At 42.2% G+C, this 24,187-nt stretch overlaps 1 pseudogene; it reads right to left on the bottom strand.

Moving 5' to 3' along the window:
- The window catches only part of LOC135214635 (uncharacterized), an 81,823-nt pseudogene that overhangs the window by 39,702 nt on the left and 17,934 nt on the right, over positions 1-24,187 (bottom strand).

Here is a 24,187-nt window from a genome sequence, read left to right as displayed (position 1 = left end):
TCGTATAAATTCGATTTTGGTAGTTTTAGTTGAGAGTACTATCCGCATAATGGTAGCTAGAGGAAGATTTACCTGACGTTCCACGTCGCTAGAGAACTCAGTTAGTCAGTTAAATCCATATCGGTTAATTTCCCAATATATATAGGTATATAAGGACCACTTGCAACTCTTCCATAATACCTCATTATAAATCTGGATGTATATCCATTATCTTCATTATGCTATACGTACTGTATTACTTTACTGTAAAAGGTCTGGTTAATAATATTCGTCTTGGCCTAGCCTCCTTCGGTTTAATCCTTAGTCGTAGGCTATACCTCTCGATCAACCACGACAAGCCATGGGCCCAGTCACACTACCACCCCTACAGTGGTAGCCTACACGACCGCTAATGAGTGGCCGCCCCAACCACGATGGGCCACAGGCCCAGTTGCACTACCACCCCTACAGTGGTAGCCTACACAACCGTTAATGGGTGGCCACCCCAACCGGTTGCAGTACCAACCACGACGGTCCATGGACCCAGTCGTACTACCACCCCTACAGTGGTAGCTACACAACCGCTAATAGGTGGCCACCTCTCATCGGACGGGAGCCAGACGTTCTCGACCGATCCCCCCAAAACCCCCCCCCCCCCCCCCCATACTAGGTTCGGCCCAGCCGAACCGTTATAACTTGCGGTACTGGTACTCTTAGTGGAGGGAGGGAGGGACGGGTATGAGGGGGTGAGGGATATATGACTCTGTGCTATAGTCCTCCGGCCCCTGCCAGATGATGGGCATAGCTTCAGGGAGTACATATTTGGCTCCACCGCCCCGTTGTCTCTTCTCCGGCTCCTCCAACGTGGAATTGGGGTAAGAGCCTTGCTCCTATCCCTTCCTCAGTAGAGATAGGCAACGTCAGTTATGGAATTACCTTCCCCTGACCCCGCCACCTCCGCCTATTACACAGCCAGTGGCTAGGGAACAGGGATAAATGAGACTTCAGGGGAGCTAAGTCTTGAGGGATCTTACAGTGAACAGCTCCGGACCCTTGCGGTGCCGACGGAGAGTGACTCGCCCTCACATCCGCCACCGGAGTTTTGCATTAAATCTGCTATAGCTCGGTCCTCATTCTTGGAGATATAATGTAGCTGCCTACGTTCATATGTAGCCCTCCGGTCTGGCCGGACCTACAGAGTTGAGGCCTGTCCTCCTCATAGTCTGCCGGATATTGGATCCCAAGTGCCAGGCCTACATAAAATCCAGGAGCGGGTCAGAGACCAAGCACTTAACCTTTATATATAAGAATTTATTCAGTAATTTAGGATATATAAGAATTTATTCAGTGAATTTATATGTTATTTTTTAATGAGTAATTCTTGAACTTTATCTAGTTTAAGTTCCATACCACCGCTGGAGTAGCTCCGGCACTCCTTGGGATGATACTCATTAATAATTCCCATTACAGAAGGTGCACTGTCAGTCGCTGGGGTGTTCCGCCTCCCTTGCTGAGACCGTGGGGCACGAAGTGTGTCGTTCCCACGCAAACTGCTCCGTCCCCTTTGTAGCAGAGGAGGGACTGCTGCCGTACATGGTTTGGCACCCAGAGGCCTGCATCATCTACTACGAAATGGTGATGCTCCTTCTGAATGATCAGGTAAGCGTCTTGAAAACCCCCCTCCCTTTTCTTCATGATAAAAATTGTAACAAATATATCAATATTGTTCAATCAACCTGGTTCCCTATGTCGGAAGATTAATTCCCCTTCCTCCCCGACAGTCGAGTAAGGACGCCCGCCAGACAGCCAGGGCGGACCTGAAGAGGTGGGTCTCCGGGTACAGTCGCAATGCACCGTTGGGGCATCGCTACATTTTGGACGCCTCCCTGGGAACTCTTTTGTTCAAAGGATCACCTTCGGCGTCTGTCCAGCCAAGTGTGGCGGCCCCCATCATCGCCGCCATCCAAGCGGAGACGGCCCCCCTTCCCGACGACCAGGAGGAATTGATGGCGGATGTGGCTGCCATCAACATCCAAACTGAGCCGATGGCCCTGGGAGAGCATGTAAGTGGCGAGGTAAGTGAGGCAGGTAGTCTCCTTAGCCCTACTCCTTCTTCTACCTCTTCTTTCCGGGGGTTCTTTAAGTCCACCCCCGCCTGGGACAGCTCACAGTCGGTTCGTCCCAAGGAGAAGACTGTTAGACCGAAATCCCTGCCCAAGGGATCAAAGCCGACTCCGTCAGCGGCGACTGAGTCATCCCCGGCCCCAAGGCTGTCGACCTCATATGACAAGTCACCTGCTGCCAAGGGTTCTCTCTCTTCAAAGGGATCGAGATCGAAGTCCGCCAAACCCAAGGCAACGGAGTCCGGCGTAGACCACGAACTACTCGCTCGCCTTCTATTGACGAAGGTTAGAAGGCAGTAGACGAGAGGTTTGAGTCGGTGCAACGCACCTTCGGACCTGAGGTCTCCGGCCAGTCCGTTTCAGAGATAGTGGCTGAGCAGATCAAACCGCTGCAAGACATGATGTCCGGTTTTCTCCACTCTGGATCTCCGGCGCTTGCTATGGGAGTGCCGGATGCTTCCAAACTACCACCCTTCCACAAGAATAACCCATGGCGACTTGCTATGCATGCCCCATATGTAGATGGGAAATTAACTATTGAAGGGTGCGGGACCCAACCACTGGAGGACTTCGAGTTCCACGCGAAAGGTCTCCAGTTCCCCTTCCTCGGGTTGGCCAGACTAGCAGAACACGTGCTAGTTAGAGTGGACAAGGTCCCAAAAGAAACTGTCATCTTTCTGAAGGAATAAGCCCAAGCTGTCTGGACACGCACCATGGCCGAATGGGAGTGCGTTAACACCAGGTTAACGCCTCACAAGTGCTCTTACACCATGTTTGTGACACCAGATCGAGTCCCGTTACCCTGCACCGACAAAGTGACGGAGTTAACTCTCCATGCCATAACGGAGGATAAACCTCTCCCAGCTTTAAAGGAGACGGAGGCTACCTCCCTTCTCCTCCCTGCCAGCAGAGAATTCTGGCACGAAGCTCCGGCCACATTTACTGTAGGTAAACTGGATGCGGACTGTGCCTCAACATTATTCTCCGACAAGCCACCCAAGCTTCCGGAGAATCTGTTGAAAACAGAGTCTGAGGCTAGGACAAGACTGGCAAGGTCTGCCAACTCCGTTACCTCAATGGAATTGGTAGCCACAACTTATAAGGATGAACAGCTGTTCCAGGTCTTGACAAAGAGTCTATTACAGACCTAACAGTCAGACCTGTATGACTTTGGCATGGCAAGACGAGCTTGCAGGAAATATGTCCTGGCAGAGGCTTCCATCAGGCATGAACCCAACAGGTTGATAAAAGCATCAATCTGGGGGGAAAACCTTTTTCCGCAGAAGAAGTGAACAATGTCTTGAGGAGGCATCTAGAGCCAACCAGAGCCCCTCCGAGTCCGGTGGGGACTTCCCTTCAAACGGAAGTTTGAAGAACCCGGACAACAAGCTAGGGCAAAGAAGAGGCCAAGAGGTACATGCCCTATAAGTCCTCTCCGCCTCAGGACAGTAGTTCAGGCAGTCCCAATACCCCAAATTGGAAAACCCTCAACATCGAAAGGCCCAGCCCAACAGCAGCAGTTTGTTCTGCTTCAGACTCCGCCGGCCCAGCAACCCTCAACCTCCAGAGCCGTCATGACCTCCCCAGCCTTTAACCCCGCCTATGAAGCCAGGGAATCCTTTCATGGCTACAATAGGCATGCCGGTAGCAGTAGAGCCAGAGGCCACTCCAAACTACGAAGCGGATCAAGGGGTAGAGGATTCGGAGGAGGGTACAGACCTGCAGACCAACCAGTGAGAGCCCGCAGGTAGGAGGGAGATTATCTCTTTCGAAACCATTGGACCTTCAGTCCATGGGCACACAGTATAATCTCCAAGGGCCTGGGGTGGAAATGGAAGGAAGGGCCTCCACCACCAATAAACTTCTTTCAGTCCCCAACAGCGGATCTGGTAGAATATACCAAGGATCTCCTACAAAAGAAGGCCATAAAGATAGTAAGGAGACTAAAATTTCAAGGACGTCTGTTCACAGTTCCAAAGAAGGACTCAGACAAAAGAAGAGTGATTCTGGACTTGTCAAGGCTCAATTCATACATTCTTTGCGACAAGTTCCATATGCTGACGGTCTCACAGGTGCGGACCTTACTTCCCCGTGGGGCCGTCACCACCTCTATAGATCTTACAGACGTTTACTATCATGTTCCGATAGCAAGGAACTTCTCTCCATACCTAGGCTTCAGACTAGGGAACAAAGCTTACTCATTCAGAGTCATGCCGTTCGGGCTCAACATTGTGCCCAGAATATTCACCAAGCTAGGAGAAACGATAGTCCAAGAAATGAGAACCAGGGGAATAATGTTAGTAGCCTACCTAGACGAATGGCTCATTTGGGAAGCCAGCATCGAGGAATGCCGAGGTCGACAGCCAAAGTAATAGAGCTCTTGGAGTCTTTGGGTTTTCAAATAAACAAGGAGAAATCTCGGCTGGAACCGGCTTCCCACTTTCAATGGTTGGGAATCCAATGGGACCTAGAAAAACACGAGCTATCCCTTCCAACCAGGAAGGCCAAAGAGATAGCAGCGGCTACAAGACAGTTTCTCAGGAACAAAAAGGCCTCTCGCCGTACCCAAGAGAGAATCCTCGGTTCACTACAATTTGCATCAATAACAGACGTCCTACTAAAAGCCAGATTGAAAGATATCAATCGAGTCTGGATGAAGAGAGCCAACAACAATCTCAGGGACAAAATTTCAGCAATTCCACCCATACTAGCAAAGAGGCTTCGCCCTTGGACGAAGCACAAGAACCTAACCAAGGCAGTACCACTGCAATTCCCTCCGCGTCTTTGTTTTGACAATTTATACAGATGCGTCACTGAGTGGCTGGGGGGGATACTCTCAGCACAAGAAGGTTCAAGGGATATGGTCAAGTACGTTCCGCCAGTTCCATATCAATGTGCTAGAAGCTATGGCAGTCCTCCTACCTTAAAGCGGACTAACTCCGGCCAGGAACAGCCATGTGAGGATAGCCTCAGACAGCCTAGTAGTGGTACATTGCATAAACAGAGGAGGTTCCAGGGCAAGCAAATTGAATCACATAAATTGAATCATGTACTGATTGCAATATTCGATTTGGCAGCAAAGAATCATTGGCACCTGTCAGCAACCCATCTGGCAGGAGTCAGGAATGTCATCGCAGATGCTCTTTCCAGGACTACTCCACTAGAGTCAGAGTGGTCCCTGGACAAGAATTCATTCCAATGGATTTACAATAAAGTTCCGGGCCTTCAAGTGGACTTATTCGCTCAGAATCCAACCACAAGCTACCATTCTATGTAGCTCCCAACCTGGACCCTCTAGCTTATGCCACAGATGCGATGTCAATAAATTGGAACAAGTGGCAGAAGATTTATCTGTTCCCTCCAGTGAATCTTCTGATGAAAGTCTTGCACAGCTTACGATCCTTCACAGGACAAGTAGCATTAGTGGCTCCCAATTGGCCGAAAAGCAACTGGTTTCCACTCCTCCTAGAGCTGAAGCTCCAGCCCAAACGGATCCCTCGCCCAGAATTGACACAGATAGTACAAACTCAAACTGTGTCAGCTTCCTCAAGAATTCTGAAAGCCCTAACTTTATGGACTTCATAAAGTTTGCAGCCCAAAAAGACGCGAGTATTGATCCATGTAACATTGTATTTATAGAATCAGTGTGATGGCAATTGCTTCATAGCAAAGAAAGATAAAGGAAAGGAAAATGCATTTACGAGAAGTTCTGCAATACGGAGGCTTTCGCGCCCGTGTTGGAGGCGCCTGTTCTCGCGGTTGTTCTGGAATCGTCGGGGGCGTGTTGTGGAAGACGCAACACGTGCCTAAGTGTCGGGAGAACGCAGCGAAATATGATGCAATATTCCGTTGAGAGTCTTCTAAGAAGTTCTAGTAATCTCGGGAGCCTGTGACGTTCGCCGTAGGCTCCGCCCCCAGAGCGCCGTATAAATACGACGGACGAAGCAGCAGCAGCAGAGATCGTAAAAGAGAGACACCAGTTAGTCACAGAGAGATATCCTCAGTAAGAGCCACAGATCAGATTATCAGTGAGAGATCAGCAGCAACAGAGATCATCCGAGAGAGATAAGAGAAAAAGGAACCGACGAAGGATCAAGAAAAGTTGCTCGAGAGTTGGTTGGATTTTGGTCTAGTCATCTTCAGGAGTGGACGACCGAGTTATCTTGACGTTGAGCAGATTTCAGAGACGTTCTGCGAGACGTTTTGGGGAGTTCCTGCCTTTCAAGTATCAAGAGTAGACATTATTTTCTGCAATACGGAGTCAAGAAGAAGTCTGCAATCTGCAATCACCATTCTCCTTTTGTGAAGTCATCGCTTCGAGTCACTAAACCGACCAGCAAGTATTTGAATTACCTCGCTGTTCCCCCAGTTCATGCAGTGTAAGATTCTGTCTTTTTATGTAATTAGGAGATACCATTCTGCATTTACCCTTGTTAGTAAGATTGTAAATAAACCTTTTTTGTGTTAAGTGTTTCTTTCTATATTCGTATCCCCAGTTTCAACTGTTGGTGTTGAAATAATTTTTTTTTTATTTATTTCATATCGAACCTGAAGTGGACCTCTCTCACTGGCCATAAGATTGTGGCGACCTTGCTTAGGCTATCAACACTTTAACAGATTGAAACAGGGAAAATATAGAAAGAACCAGAATGAGTGAGATAGTGAAAGAGTTTACTGAGTCAGGCAAGCTTCTGGGTCTAGAAGATGGATGGATTATGGAATTTAGGGCATAGCCCAAGCACTGGGACCTATAAGATCATTCAGCGCTGAAATTAAAATATGGCAAGATGGAAAAATAAGAAATGAAATGAAAATGATAAACTGATGACAATCCTGCACTGAACAGGACTCTACATCAGCAAAGAACATTTTCCTCTCCCCCCAGCATTCCGATCATCCAAAGTTATGAAAGACCGTTTTGGCCAGGGGGCCTCTGGGTCTAGAGGGAATGATCTCCGTGAATATGTTGAGAAGAAAGAAAGAGAAAAGTAAGAGATAGATGAAAGAGCGGCTAAGAGAGAGGAAAGAGCAGTTGAGAGGGAAGTGCAGCAAGCGAGAGAAGCAATGAAAATGCAGCAAGAGAGAGAAATGTTGGTAAGTGCAGGCAGGAAGAAAGAGAAAAGGTACGTATGCATGATCAGGAGGAGAGAGAGAAAGAGCGTATGCATGAGCAGGAGGAGACGAGAGAAAGAACGTATGCATGAGTTGGAAATTGCTCGGTTAAGGGAAAGTACTCGTAACAGTCGGTCAGGAGAGAATGAAAACGAAGCTGATAGTTCTTAGGTATGAGTGCAGTGCTAAAATTAGTACCAAGATGAGGAGGATGTTATGACATATTTCATGTGTTTTGAGAAGTTAATGGAACAAGCAGGTTCTCCTAAAGAAACGTGGACTTTATATTTGCAGTCAGTCTTGAGTGTTAAGGCGCTTACTGTGTATAGTTGCAATGTCTAAGGAGGGATGTGATATTTCACCATATCGTGAAAAGAAACTGTTCTTAACTCGCGTAAAGGCTAGTACCGGAGCATACCGTAAGAAATTTAGAAATTTGAGAAAGGATGAAAATATTACGTATGTAGAATACGGGTAGAAGTTAGAAAGCTGTTTTTTGATTGGTTAACTTCTGCTAAAGTTGATGATTTTGATAGTTTGAAGAACTTAGTGTTGTTAGAAAACTTCAAAGATAACGTATCCCCTGAGATTAAACTTTATATAGAGGATAGGCAAGAAGTATCTTTTGCAGGAGCAACTAGGCTAGCTGACGAATATAGTCTAACTCATAATTTGAGTGTTAGTAAGAAACGAATGATCCTTCGTCTGGTAGAGTACAAAGCGTAAAGGTTCAGTTCCTAGTAATAGCAATGCGAGTAAAAGTGATTATTCCAGTTATATGTGTGGAAAACTGGGCATACATCTAAGGTTTGTAGGAGTAAAATGGCATCTAGTGGCTCAGAATTAACTTGTTTTCGATGTAATGGGAAAGGGCATTTAGCAAGGAATTGTGCAGTAGAAAGAAAGGACGGCAAGAAACCAGTATCTCTAGTTAACCTTTCGTCAAGTAGGAATGATGTAATGAGAGAAACTAGGAAAATTTTTGGTGAATTTCTGTCAGAAGGCGTAGTTTCCTCTCTTGGAGGAGTAGATTCGAGAGAAGTAGTCTTGCTTCGAGACACAGGAGCTGCTGTCTCACTGATTAGGAAAGAGAGTGTGCCAAACAGGGCAGAAATCAATATGGAAGAGAAAGTCAGTGTTAGGTGGATTTCCTAAACACTTGTGTTCTTTGTCCTTGTTGAAGTTGAATTTAGAAAGTCAGTTAGTGCCAGGAGAAGTGAAACTTGCAGTTGTGGACAGTTTGCCCGTCGAAGGTGTTATAATGACTTAGCTTTATCCAAGAATGTGAATCCTGCTTGTGAGGAATATTCCAGTGCCTGAAATGGTAGTAACTAGGTCGGGTTTAGATACAGACGTAGACTACGCGGTCATAATTTGTTCGTGGATTCGAACGTAAGTTCGTGGATTCGAATGAGTGTGAGTTCGTGGATTCGAACGTGAGTAAGTTCGTGGATTCGAACGAGTGTGATAGAGGTAGCGAGGTTGATCTTGGCATGAGTGTGGCTGAGAGACCTAACTCTATCGTTGACAGTGATAGCCAAACGGAAGGTGTAGCTGTCGAAAGTAACGTAGTAAATATACCGGTATCTAGTACTAGTTACGGTGATGAATTAGGCTCTAACGTTTTGGATAAGGATGAGCTAGTCAAGTTGCAGAGAGAGGATGAGACACTAACCCGAATTTTTGGATGTGAGCTGGATGATGATCTCGATGATGTGTGTAAGGAAACATTTTTGTTTAAAGGGACGAAGTTTTTGTGTCGTTATGTTCGACCGAAGTCAGGTAGTAAAGGGGAAGTCACAGAACAATTAGTAGTTTCCTAGGAAGCTTCGTGAACTAGTTTTGAAGTTAGCATACGATGAGCTAGACATTTGGAGTAAATAAAACTTTCAAGTGTACGTATTAAGTAGGGCGTACTTTTGGCCTAAAATGAGAAGTGACGTGAAGAGGTATGCTTTTAAGCTGTCCTGAAATATCAAATTGCCAGGCAAACGAATCAAGTTATTACCAGAGTTCCGTTGTATATTCCTTCAGTAGGCGAGTCTTTTGAGAATGTATTTATCAATATGGTCGGACCTTTGCCTAGAAGTAAGGGTAGAGATGATTGCATAACTAATCTTGAGTATTATAAAAACAATTTAAGAGATGGTTGGCAACTAGCGGAGGAGAACGGAAGCCCGAACGGAAGTCAAGGGGAACTGAAGGAAAACATGATCTTAGAGCAAAAGAGAGAAGTTTGTGTGTAAGAGAGAAAGTTTTAGTACTAGTCCAAAATGAAGGTTCTGCTTTACCTTATAAGTTCGAAGGTCCTTTTTCAGCATTATAGAATTAATGTGGGTAAGAGTAGAGCAAAGGCAATGAATGTAAATTTGCTTCAGAATTATAAAGAACGCCCCGTGCCGTGGCCTCCACCCGGTAACAGTGTTACTGAGAGATTAGTTTTGAGAAAAACACAAAAGGTGTTTTAGTATTTATAAGTTTTAATCAGAGTTCAGAAAACGGAAAAAGTAAGAGAGAGGGATAATGTAAAGCAGATAGCCTTCTGTAGAGTTTTCAGAATGAGTAGCCATAATGACCGTTTTCTGTTTTGGCACGAGTGGTTGAGTGAATGAAAAAGTATGAAAGATTTATGCAGAATTGTTTCCCCGCTGTTAATTCTTGGTTTCTCTTTTTTAAAAAAAAAAAAAATAAAATCAGTTGATTTCATTTTTTTCCTCTTTTGGGGGGCGGTGATGGTAATTGTAAATTGCTTCATAGCAAAGAAAGATAAAGGAAAGGAAAACGCATTTACGAGAAGTTCTGCAATAAGGAGGCTTTCGCGGTTGTTCTGGAATTGTCGGGTGTGTTGTGGAGCGCAACACGTGCCTAAGTGTCAGAAGAAACGCAGCGAAATATGATGCAATATTCCGTCGAGAGTCTTCTAAGAAGTTCTAGTAATCTCGGGAGCCTGTGACGTTTGCCGTAGGCTCCGCCCCCAGAGCGCCGTATAAATACGAACGGACGAAGCAGCAGCAGCAGAGATCATAAAAGAGACACAGTTAGTCACAGAGAGATATCCTCAGTAAGAGCCCACAGATCAGATTATCAGTGAGAGATCAGCAGCAACAGAGATCATCCGAGAGAGATAAGAGAAAAAGGAACCGACGAAGGATCAAGAAAAGTTACTCAAGAGTTGGTTGGATTTGGTTCTAGTCATCTTCAAGTGTGGACGACCGAGTTATCCTCAATCGACGAGATTCAGAGACGTTCTGCTAGAGGTTTTGGGGAGTTTCCTGCCTTTCAAAGTATCAAGAGTAGACATTATTTTCTGCAATACGGAGTCAAGAAGACGTCTGCACTCGGCAATCGCCATTCTCCTTTAGTGAAGTCATCGCTTCGAGTCAATAAACCGACCAGCAAGCATTTGAATTACCTCGCTGTTCCCCCAATGTTCATGCCGTGTAAGATTCTGTCTTTTTCCTTTTATGTAATTAGGAGATACCATTCTGCATTTACCTTTGTTATTAAGCTTGTAAATAAACCTTTGTTGTTAGTGTTACTTTCTATATTCGTATCCCAGTTTCAACTGTTGGTATTGAAATTTTTTTTTTTATTTATTTCATATCGAACCTGAAGCGGACCTCTCTCAGAGGCCGTAACAATCAGATAAAAGAGATTCAACTCTCAGGCAATACGATTCGGTTGTTAAAAAATTGGCTAAGTTCCTAAATGAATCGGGATGACCCGCCCACAAAATGACCACAAATCTGGCAATCTCGTTCTTTAGAACTCTATTTGAGAAAGGCCTAGCCGCCAGTACTATTACAACAATCAAGTCAGCCTTGAAGAAAATTTCCAAGTTGGCTTCAATATTAACTTGTCAGATGCATACTTCTTTTCCATTCCGAGAGCATGCGCATGCCTAAGACCAACGGTCCGCCCACAAAAGGTCACTTGGTTCTTGAATGATGTACTAAAATTGGCGTCAGACACTATTAATGAATCATGTTCATACATAACCCTCCTAAGGAAAACTTTATTCTTAATGGCTATGGCCTCAGGAGCCAGAATATCTGAACTTTCAGCTCTCTCAAGTAATCCAGACCACATAGATTTCCTCCCGTCAGGGGAAGTACTACTATCCCCAGACTGGAGCTTCTTGGCGAAGAAATGAGGACCCACAAAATAGATGGACTCCATGCAAAATCATTCCGTTGTCACAGGACACATCATTGTGCCTTGTCACTACCCTTAAATCCTTTCTGGCCAGAACCTCCGCAACATCGTCAGGTCCTCTTTTTATAAGAGAAAAGGGTGGCACAATCTCTCTTAAAGGTATCAGACAGCAAATACTCTACTTCATTAAACAAGCCAACCCGGAAGAGTGAATAGAGCAAGAATGAAGAGCTGTGGGAGGAGTTGTATGCCAATGATCTGGTGATTACTGCTGAAAATGAGGAGGACCTACCGAGAAGGGTTGGAGAGTGGCAGGAGTTTGTAGCGAGGGGTGGCTTGAAGGTGAATGTGAATAAAAGAAGTTTTGCTAAGATTAGTAATACAAGAAAGAAGAGGCTCAATTATAGAACAGGTAGAAAAGTTTAAATACTTAGGCTCTACTTTAAGCCAAGAGGGAGGATGTGAGGCTGAAGTTGACAGTAGGATACAAGTTGCATGGGGGAAGTGAAGAGAGGTAGCTGGAGTGGTATATGAAAAGAAAATGCCAATCAAACTAAAAGTGTTAATGGATGGAGCAGAAACACAGGCTCTAAGAAGAAAAGAGGAAGTAAAACTTGAGAGAACAGAGATGAGAATTCTGAGGTGTATTATGTGAATATTGCTGCTTGAGAGATTGGAATGATGAATAAGAGTACAGGTAGGCTTAGTGAATAGATTACAGAAGTGATGAAAGAGTCACAATTGAGATGGTATATAGGCATGTGTTGAAGATGGATGATGAGGAGAGGGTGAAGAGGGCTTGGGAGGAACCTGTTAGAGGAAGAAGATGGAGAGGGAGATAGAAAATTAGATGGCGAGATAAAGTGAAGGAAGATGTGGAAAAAAGAGGTTTGTGGAGGATGATGCCTTTGATAGAAGGAAGTGGAGAAGGCGCATCAGGCAACCGACCCCATAATGTAGGGATAATGGTGAGAGACAAGAAGCAGCTAATAGGATTGCATGAAATTAGAAGAACTTGGGAATCTTATAGAGTTAAAGGAGGGTCATATATTTTGCTTCAGAGGGCATGCAATAAACAAAGAAAATTGAGTGGGTTTTCTTATCAATAAAAATCTTGCAGATAATATAGAAGAATTTTATAGTATTAGTGATAGAATTGCTAGATTGATTATCAAACTAATAAGAAGTATAAACTGAAGATCATTCAAACATATGCACCAAGAACATCCCAAACTGAGGAAGAAATAAAAAATTTTTTGATGAAGGTCTGGAGAGAGAGAGAGAGAGAAGCGAGAGAGAGAGAGAGAAAATATAACTATATACATGTGGGACTAATTTATTAGTAGTTCATTTATTTTAAGGTCCTTCATAAACATCTTACAAATATATGGGTCCAAATGGTACATTCCCACACTAAAATTTAGATTGTTTTTATTAGTGATTTGTATAATTGCCGATTCCAGTAAATTTCTTGAAACAGAATCATTAGATCTAGCAATTACAGAGGTATCACCCCAATTAATACAATGAGATTTTTCACTCAGATGGATAAATAGTGATTTGAAGTCTGGGCTGTTCTAACTGAATACATATGCTGCCTAATTATGTACAAACATAAATTTTTACTTGATTTGACCAACGTAAAATGATGGGCAATCCTTAAAAGGAATTTTGTAAATAATGATGTTATTTGTTACGGGACTATTCTTAATTAGCATATCTTTAATGGTATTGTTATAAGAGAACACTACATTAACATTAAATTATTTAAATATATTGATTTTATAGTTTTCAAATCCACGAAAGTAAGGTAAGCTAAGTACATTTTTAGGCATTTCTTTTTCATTAATAGCAACACTATAAAACTTTTTGTGAGTTTTTTGATAACATAAATCAATTAAATGAGGTGGGTAGCAGAGATCGTTTCCTATCTTTTTTATGTATTCTATTTCTTGGTCAAGTTATTGTGGACTTGTGATACGCAAAGCGCGTAGGAACATAGAAGAAAAAATTGGAATTTTAATATAAGATGGTGGCCAGAATAAAATGTACATATGTTAAATTATTTGTGGGTTTTCTATAAATACTGAATTTGCATTGGAAAGATTCTCTATGTATTAATACATCTAGGAAAGGGATGACATTGTTATTTTCAATTTCAATATATATATATAATATGTAGATATGTGGTTGTATGTGTATGTGTGTATGCAGAGATTGTCCCACATGCTTGCACAAAACATAATGCTGTAAATGTCTGCATTTTAACTACTGTGCTGTAGGTAAATCCACTTTTTCATCCGAAATTTGATCGTAGTTAGTCTGCACTTTTTTATTCCTGCATTATATATTATAATGCGAAATATTTCTAAATTACTTAAAAAACATGTACTCATACATATGTATTTGTTTACTCAGTGAAAATCAGGGCAAAGATCTCAATCACTTTCTATGAACACACTGGTCGACAGAAGCACTTGATTATGTTTAACAAAAGACAAAAATGATTTGATTAGCTGCTATTCTGTGATGTGGAATTAGTTCAACCAGAAGTTGACAACATCCAGTATCAAAGGCAGGCCACCAAAAGCTCACAAAATTTTGGTGGAATAATGCAATTTCTAACCAGCTACATCATTGAATCAAGGAGTCTAAGAGTAACGCTTTCTGAATGTGGGCTCAACGGGAGTTATTTTGAAAGTTAAATGAGAGGTTTGCAGTATTGAAGCCCTTAAATGAGACGAAAAAGACTCAGTATACTACCTTTAAAACTAATCTTACATAAGAGTAATCTAAAGAAACTAAGGCTAAGCCACAAGTGAAGTCAATGATAGATATATCCTCCATACATTTACTGTGAATAACTCTGTAATAACTTGATTGCACAGTTTCAGTCTTGGAAAGTCAATTTTTCAATCACTGATAAGGAAATCTTATCACTTCCTTCAGGGCAGGGTAGAGAGAGTCGACTTCAATAGATTTTCCTCATTATAAACAGCCCAGAACTTTGGCCCATACAGTTTAAAAAGTGAAATATCACAACATCATTACCTGAGATACTGCTTTAAAAGTGAGGCAACAACATGAGGTTCCTGATCAGCAAGCCGAACTGGTTCTCCTGAATTATAATGCCGGCGAAGTTGTTGGACCTTGCTTTTCACACCACTTAGGCGATAAATTCCTTCACAAAGCAGACCTGTATAAAACAAAAAAAAAAAAATTCAGACACTGGCACATCAAATTTGTTTCAAAATAAAGCATTCTTCCGTTTATCCTACCTTCTATTATTATGATTATTATTATTATTATCATTAAGCATTAGTTTATCAAGACCTCTGAGCCTAACAACGACTCTTCTCGGGCTGGTTTTCAGGAATTAATCCTGGGGAAAAAATAAAACTTATTTAGTAAACCGGTTTTACTCAGGAACATGATCCTATTAAATATGAAATCTTTGCCTTCAGCAAAATGCCTTTTAATGTTGAGTTTCGAAAATATACATTTCTTTGATGGTTCCAAATTAGACAATCAACTAATAAGTATTGGACAGTCATTGGTGTCTGGCATGTACTACATTTCATTGTGTCTGGATGTGGATTTGACATCAAATGACCGTGTGAAAAACTAGTATGGCCTATACGTAGTCTTGTTAATAAGACTTCTTTAGGTCTTTCATTTTGAGATGATGACATCCAAGAATTAACTTCTTTTTATATTTCTCAGTTTGTTTGTAGTTGGCACTGTTGTCCAATCTGTTTGCCAGTCTTGATATATTAGAGGCTTAATAGAGGTTATCCAGCCTGATACTGGGGCATGTCATTGTTGATGGAATAGTGCAAGCTAATTTGGCAGCTGTATCTGCTTTTTCATTTCCTTCAATTCCCACATGTGCTGGAATCCAACATATTTTTATTAATAGTCCTGATTGCATAAGTTGATGTATTTTTATTTGGATTTCTTGTACAAGGTGATTTGTAGACTTGTACTTGTTTATAATATCAATAGCACTTTGCGAGTCACTGAAAATTATGGTGGAAAGCTCTTTTCTCAGATATTATGTCTAGTGCTATTCGTATAGCTGTGCAAGCTGATGATACTGGGGGAAGACTTATCTTAACTAACTTATCTTCTGAGAATGCTGAAGCTCCTACTCCATTGTTGTTTTTTTTTATCCATCTGTATAGATCATAAGTTGCTCTCCCTTTCTTCTGGTGTGCTCCAACGCATGTTGGCGGTACATCTGTGTTTGCCTTATTTCTTTTTAGAAGATATGATAGAGCAGTACATACTTTTACTTGTTTCAAAGTCTAGGGTGGTGGGAGTTCCATTGCTGGATGGAAAATTGGTTTAATATGTGAATTTGTTAAATATTTGGTTCTTTGTGGGAAAGAGCTAGCACTATGGTTTTCTAATCTTTGATTATAATTCAGAAAGCAGGTAACAGCGGGAGACGTTCCTAATTGAAGGGAAAGGCCTCTACACATAGTTAACAAGTTGCGGTGATGATTTAGGGGTAATATACCTGCTTCTACTAACGGAGTTTATAGGGGATGATCGAAATCCTCCCGTGCACAAACATATTCTTTCATGATGCAATGCATCTAGTGTTTTTAGTGTAGCCTCTGAGGTAGATGAATATATTGGGCAACAATAATCTATTATAGATAGTATTGTTGCTTTGTATAACATTAGCATGGTGTTACGTCCAGTACTCCATTTGGTATGTGATAGTTGTTTCAATAAGGCTAGGGTTTTTATGTCTTTTGCTTTAATATATTTGAGGTGTCTTTTCCAGTTCAGGTGCTGATCAAACACCATTCCTAGGTATTTAACATTTGTGCAGAATTTAATTTCAGTATTATAAAGATAAAGCTTAATTGTTTGGTGTTTTAACCACCATCTATCTTAATAGAAAATTATTGCCTTTGTTTTATCTATTGAAAATTGGAATCCTACTGAATTTGCCCCGTTGGTAATATTTGTGATGGCTGTATTGTGGATTCTTTGGGCATGTCTTAGCGTGCTACTTGTATAATAGTATATGGCAAAATCATCAACATACAAGCTGTTTTTAATTCCTTATGGTTAATTAATTGTAATATCATTGATTGCTAAAGCAAATAGAGTAGAGCTTAAGACTGCCTTGGGGGATTCCTTCTTCCAATTCATAAACATCTGAATAAGAATTTTCTATTTGAATTTGAAAAGTTCTATATGATAGAAAATTGGTAATATAATTTGGTAAATGGCCTCTTATACCTTCAGAGTGAAGTTTTTGCATGATACTGCATCTCCATGTTGTATCATATGCTTTTTCTATGTCAAAAAATATTGTCACTGTTAATTTTTTCTGATCAAATCCTTTTTTGACGTGATCTTCAAGACAGCTTAGTCAATCAAGGGTTGATCGACCTGCTATTGATCCTGATTGCTTTGGTGTCAGAATTGAATTTTTAGTTATGACATATGTAAGTCGTGAATTAACCATTTTTTCTTGTATTTTACATACAGCTTGTCAAAGATATAGGTCTATAATGGGATGGATTACTTGAATCTCTCCCAGGTTTGTTTATTGGGATAATGATAGCATGTTTCATTTACAGTGGTACCTCGAGATACGAAAGGCTCAACTTACGAAAAACTCGAGATACAAAAGCTAATACAAAAAATGTTACGGCTCTACATACGAAAATAGCTCAAGATACGAAAGGTTGTTGCTGTGAAGTCCGAGATTCGCCCAGACCACCGATAACAATTTTGAAACTCGCGCGCCGCCAACTGAGTAGACTCGCCACCATCCTACTGCTCTCCCATTGGTTCCTGATGCTAGTCACCGCCTTGAGATCCTTCTCTCCTATTGCTTAGCATCCCTCCCATCATGCATCTACTACGTAGCAGCGTGCCTCGGCCACTCAGTACCAGCATCGTTATCGTACAAACGTGGTATTTGTTCGTTCCAACGATTTTGTTTATTAACGTAAATTCGTTAGTGATTTCGTTGTACGTAGTATACTTTATCGTGTTGTGTGAGAACTTTACTCCATACTTATACGTACTACATAACATAATTACGTACAGTATACGTATACGTAGTCATGGGTCCCAAGAAACTTGAAATTCACGGAAAGAAGAGGATGCTCTCTTTGGAAAAGAAGATGGAGATTATCAAGAAGTATGAAGCTGGTATGCGATTGAGTGTGATCGCAAGGAATACGGCCGAAATCCGTCAACAATAGGCACCATCCTTAACCCTTAAACGCCGAAGCTTGGTAAAATAAAAATTGTCTTCCTGTGCCTGCCCCCCCCCTGGGGGGGTTTCGGAGTGAGCGCGGAAGCGAAAAAATATTTTTCTTCAAAAAATCACAGCACGCATAGTTTTCAAGATTAAGAGTTCATTTTGGCTCCTTTTTTGTCATTGGCTGAAGTTTAGTATGCAACCATCAGAAATAAAAAAAATTATCATTATCATATATAAATAATGTGATATATGCTAGCGCAAAAACGAAATCTCATAAATAATTGTATTCAAATCTCGCTGTGCGCAAAACGGTTAAAGGTAACGAGTTACTTTTTTTCGTTGTAATTGTACACTAAATTGCGATCATTTTGGTATATAACACATTGTAAAACGCTAAAAGCACCACAGAGAAAATATTATCACAAAATGATGCATGTGAATTCGTAACGCGTGGACGTAAAAAAATATTTTTTTTTAAATTCACCATAATTCACAATTGTGCTAGAGACTTCGAATTTGTTTCAAGATAAAAGATGATAGAATATTACGATACTGTAAGAGTTTTAGCTTGCAATTGCAGTTTTCGACCATTTCGGACAAGTAAAGTTGAACCGAATGTCGAAATTGTTTTATATATTTTTTTTATATGCTAATATTTTAAAAATGAGAAATGCTACAACCTTCAAATATTTCTTTGTTGTATTCCGCATGTTTTGCACACATTTTCATATAGAAAAAACTCTATAAAAACGCCTAATATGAAAAGGCACAAATAGTAGGAGAATGCGACCTACGCATTTCGGAGATTTGCAGCCGAGAATCGGTGAGCGGAGGGATAGGAAAATACTTTTTTTCAAAAAAAAAAAAATTCACATAAACTAAATATTGTTCTAGAGACTTCCAATTTTGTTTTAAAGTGAAGAGAAATGATGAATATTACTATACTGTAAGAGTTTTATGTTACAAATGCGTTTTTCGACCATTTCGGTTGAGTCAAAGTTGACCAAACGTAGTTTTTTTTTTTCCTATTTATCGTAATTTATATGCAAATATTTCGAAAATGAGAAATGCTACAACCTTCAAATATTTTTAGTTGTATTCTGCATGTTTTTGTGCACACTTCATTATATGAAACTCTATAAAACGCCTAATATGAAAAGGCACAAAATATTAGGAGAATGCGACCTACGCATTTCGGAGATTTGTGGCCGAGAATCGGCGCGCGGAGGGAAGAAAATAGTTTTTTTCAAAAATTCACCATAAACCTAAATATGTTCTAGAGACTTCCAATGTGTTTTAAAGTGAAGATAAATGATTGAAATATTACTAGACTGTAAGATTTTATATGTTAGAAATGCGTTTTTCGACCAATTCGGTTGAGTCAAAGTTGACCAAACGTAGTTTTTTTCCTATTTATCGTAATTTATATGCAAATATTTTGAAAATGAGAAATGCTACAACCTTAAATATTTTTGTTGTTTATTCTGCATGGAATTGTGCACATTTTCATATATGAAACTCTATAATACGCCTAATATGAAAAGGCACAAATATTAGGAGAATGCAACCTACACATTTCTGAGATTTGCGGCCGAGAATCAGCACACGGAGGAAGAAAAGTTTTTTTTTTTGTTTTTTTTTAATTCACCATTAATCTAAATATTGTTTCTAGAGACTTCCAATTTGTTTTAAAGTGAAGATAAATGATTAAATATTACTAGACTGTAAGAGTTTTATGTAACATGCGTTTTTCGACCATTTCGGTCGAGGCAAAGTTGACCAAACGTAGTTTTTTTCCTATTTATTGTAATTTTATGCAAATATTTTGAAAATGAGAAATGCTACAACCCTCAAATATTTTTTGTTGTATTCTGCATGGATTGCGCACATTTTCATATATGAAAACTATAAATCACCTAATTTGAAAAGGCACAAATATTAAGAGAATGCGACTTACTCATTTCGGAGATTTGCGGCCGAGAATTGGCGCGTGGAGGGAAGAAAAAAGTTCTTTCAAAAATTCATCATAAATCTAAATATTGTTCTAGAGACTTCCAATTTGTTTTAAAGTGAAGATAAATTATTGAATATTACTAGACTGTTATGTAATTTGCTTACCCAAAAAATACCAATATATAAAAAATATATACAGTGGACCCCCCCGTATTCGCGTTCTCCGGATTCGCGGACTCACACATTCGCGGATTTCTCTCGGGAACGTTTCCCTGCATTATTCGCGGAAAAATTCGCGCATTCGCGGGTATTTTTTCTATGAGAAATATCCACAAATTCCCTGGTTTTTTGTTATCAATTTCATCATAAAATGCTCCTTTTTGTGATAAAAACTATTAAAAAAACCAAGTATGAAAATTTTTAGTGGTTTTTCTTAAGTTTTAACTAACAAAATAGGCTGTTTTTAGCATTTTATAGGGGTTCCAAACATTCGCGGATTTCTACTTTATTCGCTGGGGGGTCTGGTACGCATTCCCCTCCCCCCCCCGCGAATATGGGGGGACCACTGTATAATATCTATATAATATTATATAATATTATAAATATATATATATATATATAATTATTAATATATTATATAATATATATATTAGTATTTGTATTTTACCTTTTGTTCGATTCTGGTACGAATACATAAATAAAACGAATCCAGGTGACACTTTTCTTTTGCATACAATGAAAGATGTCTTATTTATTTTATCATGCACAGATAAGGATATATAAAAACTTGTAATAAATATAAAAATAAATATAAAATAAATGCAGAATACTCCCTCGTAATCCTGACTCTTCGTTCTATTCTTGTTTTCTCCCTCCTCCATTGAAGAGTCTTGCATTTTTTTCCTCTCGACATGACGAGGTACAGGTGGAGGAGGGAGATGCGCGCCCTTACTGCTGATGGGCCCAGCGGCCCCGTGCGCCCTCCCGCTGTCGGTTTATGAGGCACACTCCAATACAAGACTGTACTGAGGTATTTACGGTCACAGTCCATTATCCTGCAAAGAGCAATTTTGCAGGTACGACAGAAGAACCGGGTGTCTCTCCTTCTGCCATTCAAATGGCACACCCGGCACCGTTTCTGCCTGCGCCCTTCTAGGGCCTCCAGTGTGTGATCCCCTGGCTGCAGCCGACACACAGGGTCCACTACCCGACGAGAAGTGGTGATGGCAGGGCCAGCAGTAAGAGGGGCATCATCAGCAGGGACGTCGTCAGCAGGGGCATCGTCAGCAGGGGCGGCGGCAGCAGGCTGACCTCAAGTTGGCCCTCCTTTCTGCCCTTTCCTATAGGGGCAGATCTGCAGCTCGGGGCAGGGGGTCAGTGATGGAAGGCCACTCATCTGGACTGAAGTTGATGAGGGCATTCCTGGCTACTCGAGGAAACTGTATGTGGGACAACCTCTGAAGATGGTCACCGCGGTACCCACAGTACAGTGTGTAGGCATTTTGGAGGGCCAACTAAAAGATGTATTTGAGGAGCTTCTGTGTCCACCTCCTGGTTCTCCTGGCGAAGGGATAATACTGGATGAGCTGATCAAAGAGATCAACTCCTCCCATGTGCCTATTGTAGTGCCCAATGACGGTAGGCCGCTCGACACGAAAACTGCTCAAACACAACTCGGTCCTGTCGACGTGTCTTCTTCCGCTGTACGATCTCTTCTTGGATGGGTTCATGACTCGTCGTAATCATGGGGACGAGTCGGACCCCTTCCAACAGAAGACGAAGACAGCGCCCTTCCGCCGCCACTCTGTCTCTCCCTCTTGCCAAGTGTTGCGGATGGCTAGCGTACCTCTTGAGGGAATTCGGGGCCTCACGCACCAACCGAAGGGTACACTGACGTGCACACCTGCTTCATACAGTTCCTGGGCCAGGGATACCGAGTTTATAATAATTATCCATAAACAGGTGATATCCCTGGTTACGGAAACATTCCACAAGACTGAATACAGTGTCACGCAGCATGGAGAAGATCCCAGAATACACCGAAAAGTCCAACGACGTATCCTGTGTGGACTCGGTAATAAAAAAAAATTTCACTCCATATTTCTTCGGCTTCTTGGGGTTATACACCTTAATACTTAGACGTCCTTTGTAAGGCATCATCCCCTCATCCAAAGAAAGGATCTTTCCAGGAACCACGAGAATTCTACACCGTTCACGAATGTATTCCAACACTGGGCGGATTATGAGGAGGCGATCGCTGTTATTCCGGGGTATGGCCCTTCGGGTGAAGGCGTTGAAATACCTGTCAATGGCAGAGGAATTATCACGGGACATAATGTCCGGGACACATTGGGCGGAGTACGTAAAAAAACAAAAAAAGTTTCCGCCTCCAATATTTGACCTGACTGTCGGGCAGCATTATCATACCAAAATAAGCGTGGAGCCCCAAAAAAAATGCGCCCATGTTAATGAGGGGTTGCAACCCCGCCCAATTATACGACAATGTCGTGCGTAATTCATAACGGCAGTACCGAGCGTAGTCCACCGTCTCTTCTACCAGGTATCCGCAATTCCCGTGTAAGGAACAGCTGGATGAACCCCAGAGCAGTAGAGGTACAGGTACGGTGAGCCCAGGTGTTGCCGTGAGTGGGTGCATGTTTAGGAGGGGTGGGGTCCTCTGTCCACCCCTCGTCGCTCTCAGGATGACCGGCCTTCACCTTGGCTGGCGCGACGAGCTGACCTTCTACGTGCCCGTGCGCAGCAGGCATGATTTCGCACACTACCTCCCCCATTGGCCCATCACCCTCACTTAGGCCTTCGCTTTCAGTATCGTCATCCGCGATAAAACTAGACCCATATCCCCATCCTAAGATTCCCCCTCATATGCACTGAAACCACTAAATTCGAGCTCACTTTCGGGATGTGAGCCTCGAACGGACATTTGGGGGCATATATTCGTCATCACTGACATTGGGACTGATGTCCTCATCACTCGATGACCATCCGCCATCAAAATGAAGACTAGCGACATATTCCTGATCAAGCTCCGATAAATACTCTTCTATGTCCCTTGGTTGGAGGCCTCCCAAATTCCTACGATGCCCCTAAGGACCACTCTAATGCTTCCTAAAGGCACATGAGACACACATTGTGATCCTAAAAAACCACTTTCATCCACAGGGATCGCACAGAATGGCGTTGAGGCGCCAGGTCATGTTGGGTGCTTGGTCCTTCGCCAGCATCCAAGTCCAAGATACGCCTTACACGATCCCTTCCGACGGGTAAAACGCGCCTTTCGCGGTCCACACGTCGTTGAGACATCTCTATGTATGTCCTGTACCTCCACAAATATTCAAAGTCTCGCACAAGTTCAGGAAAACTCGATTGCGACAAAAGATCGCTCTCGGACGACGCGGCGCTGATGCTGACTGGTGCGAGAAGAAAGCATTCGTGCAAGCGCACTTGGGTCACGCTTCTAAACAAACAACACCTCGATCCGTGAACTCCAGCATCCCCCAAGGCGCGTGATTCAAAAGTTTTAGGCAGGTAGGCCTATAAGTATTTTTCCGCGAATTTAAACAAAAACTTTTGTATGTCAACGTAAAATACCTCCAGTCGGCACCCGAGAGACAAAAAATGTCGACATAAAATACCTCCAGTCGGCGTTTAAGGGTTAAGCAGAAGGATGCCATCAAAGCAGCTACACCTTCCAAGGGCGTCACTATTTTGTCAGCAAGAGGACCCACGTGCACGACAAGGTGGAAAGGCTTCTTCTTGTCTGGATAAAAGACAAAGAAATCGCTAATGTGAAAGCCTGGGTAACGAGGCTTTTGTTCACGGGTGTAGGTAAATCTGTGTTTCGGCCCGACAGTGAAGAAATTCTTGGAAGAGAAGTGCCTCCCTCTGAAATGCCTGCTGGTGTTGGACAATGTCCCTACCCACCCTCGTGGCCTCGAGGAAGATATCCTAGTGGAGTTATTCCTTCATCAAGGTTCTTTATCTTCCGCCTAACACCACCCCTCTCCTCCAGCCCATGGACCAGCAAGTGATAGCGAACTTTAAGAAGCTGTATACGAAACATCTTTTTGTTAGAGATGTTTCGACATCACCGATACCACAAAACCTCTCCTTGCGTGAATTTTGGAAGGATCATTTCGATGCTGTGATATGCATCCGACTCATTGACCAAGCTTGGCAGGAGGTTTCGAGGCAGAACCTTGAATTCCTCGTGGAGGAAACTCTGGCCTGATGCCGTATCCGCCTGAGATTTCGTGGGATTCAACGTGGGCGAAGCTGGTGCTGCAGATTCAGAAAACAGTTGACGATCCTGAAACTGTTTTTGCAACCAGATCTTGACGAGATCGTTGCACTCGGCAAGTCCATGGGGCTGGTCGTCGACGAGGACGACATCAATGACCTTCTCGAGGAAGCACCAAGAGGTAGCTTACGACGGATGACCTGAAGGGAGTTGGAGGCCCATGCAAAACATAACGTCATTCAAGAGGAGTTCGCTAGCAGCGGTGAGGAGGAGGACGACGACCCTAAGACAAAGGCAGAAATTAAGGTTGTTCAAGCTGCTTTTCATAAAGTGCAATCATTTGTAGAAAAAAAAGACACCCGAAAAAGG

This window comes from Macrobrachium nipponense, chromosome 46 (assembly GCF_015104395.2).
Source record: "Macrobrachium nipponense isolate FS-2020 chromosome 46, ASM1510439v2, whole genome shotgun sequence".
NCBI classification, from domain to species: Eukaryota; Metazoa; Arthropoda; class Malacostraca; order Decapoda; family Palaemonidae; genus Macrobrachium; species Macrobrachium nipponense.
The sequence above is the reverse complement of the archived record's forward strand: the minus strand, read 5'-3'. Positions and strand labels throughout refer to the sequence as shown.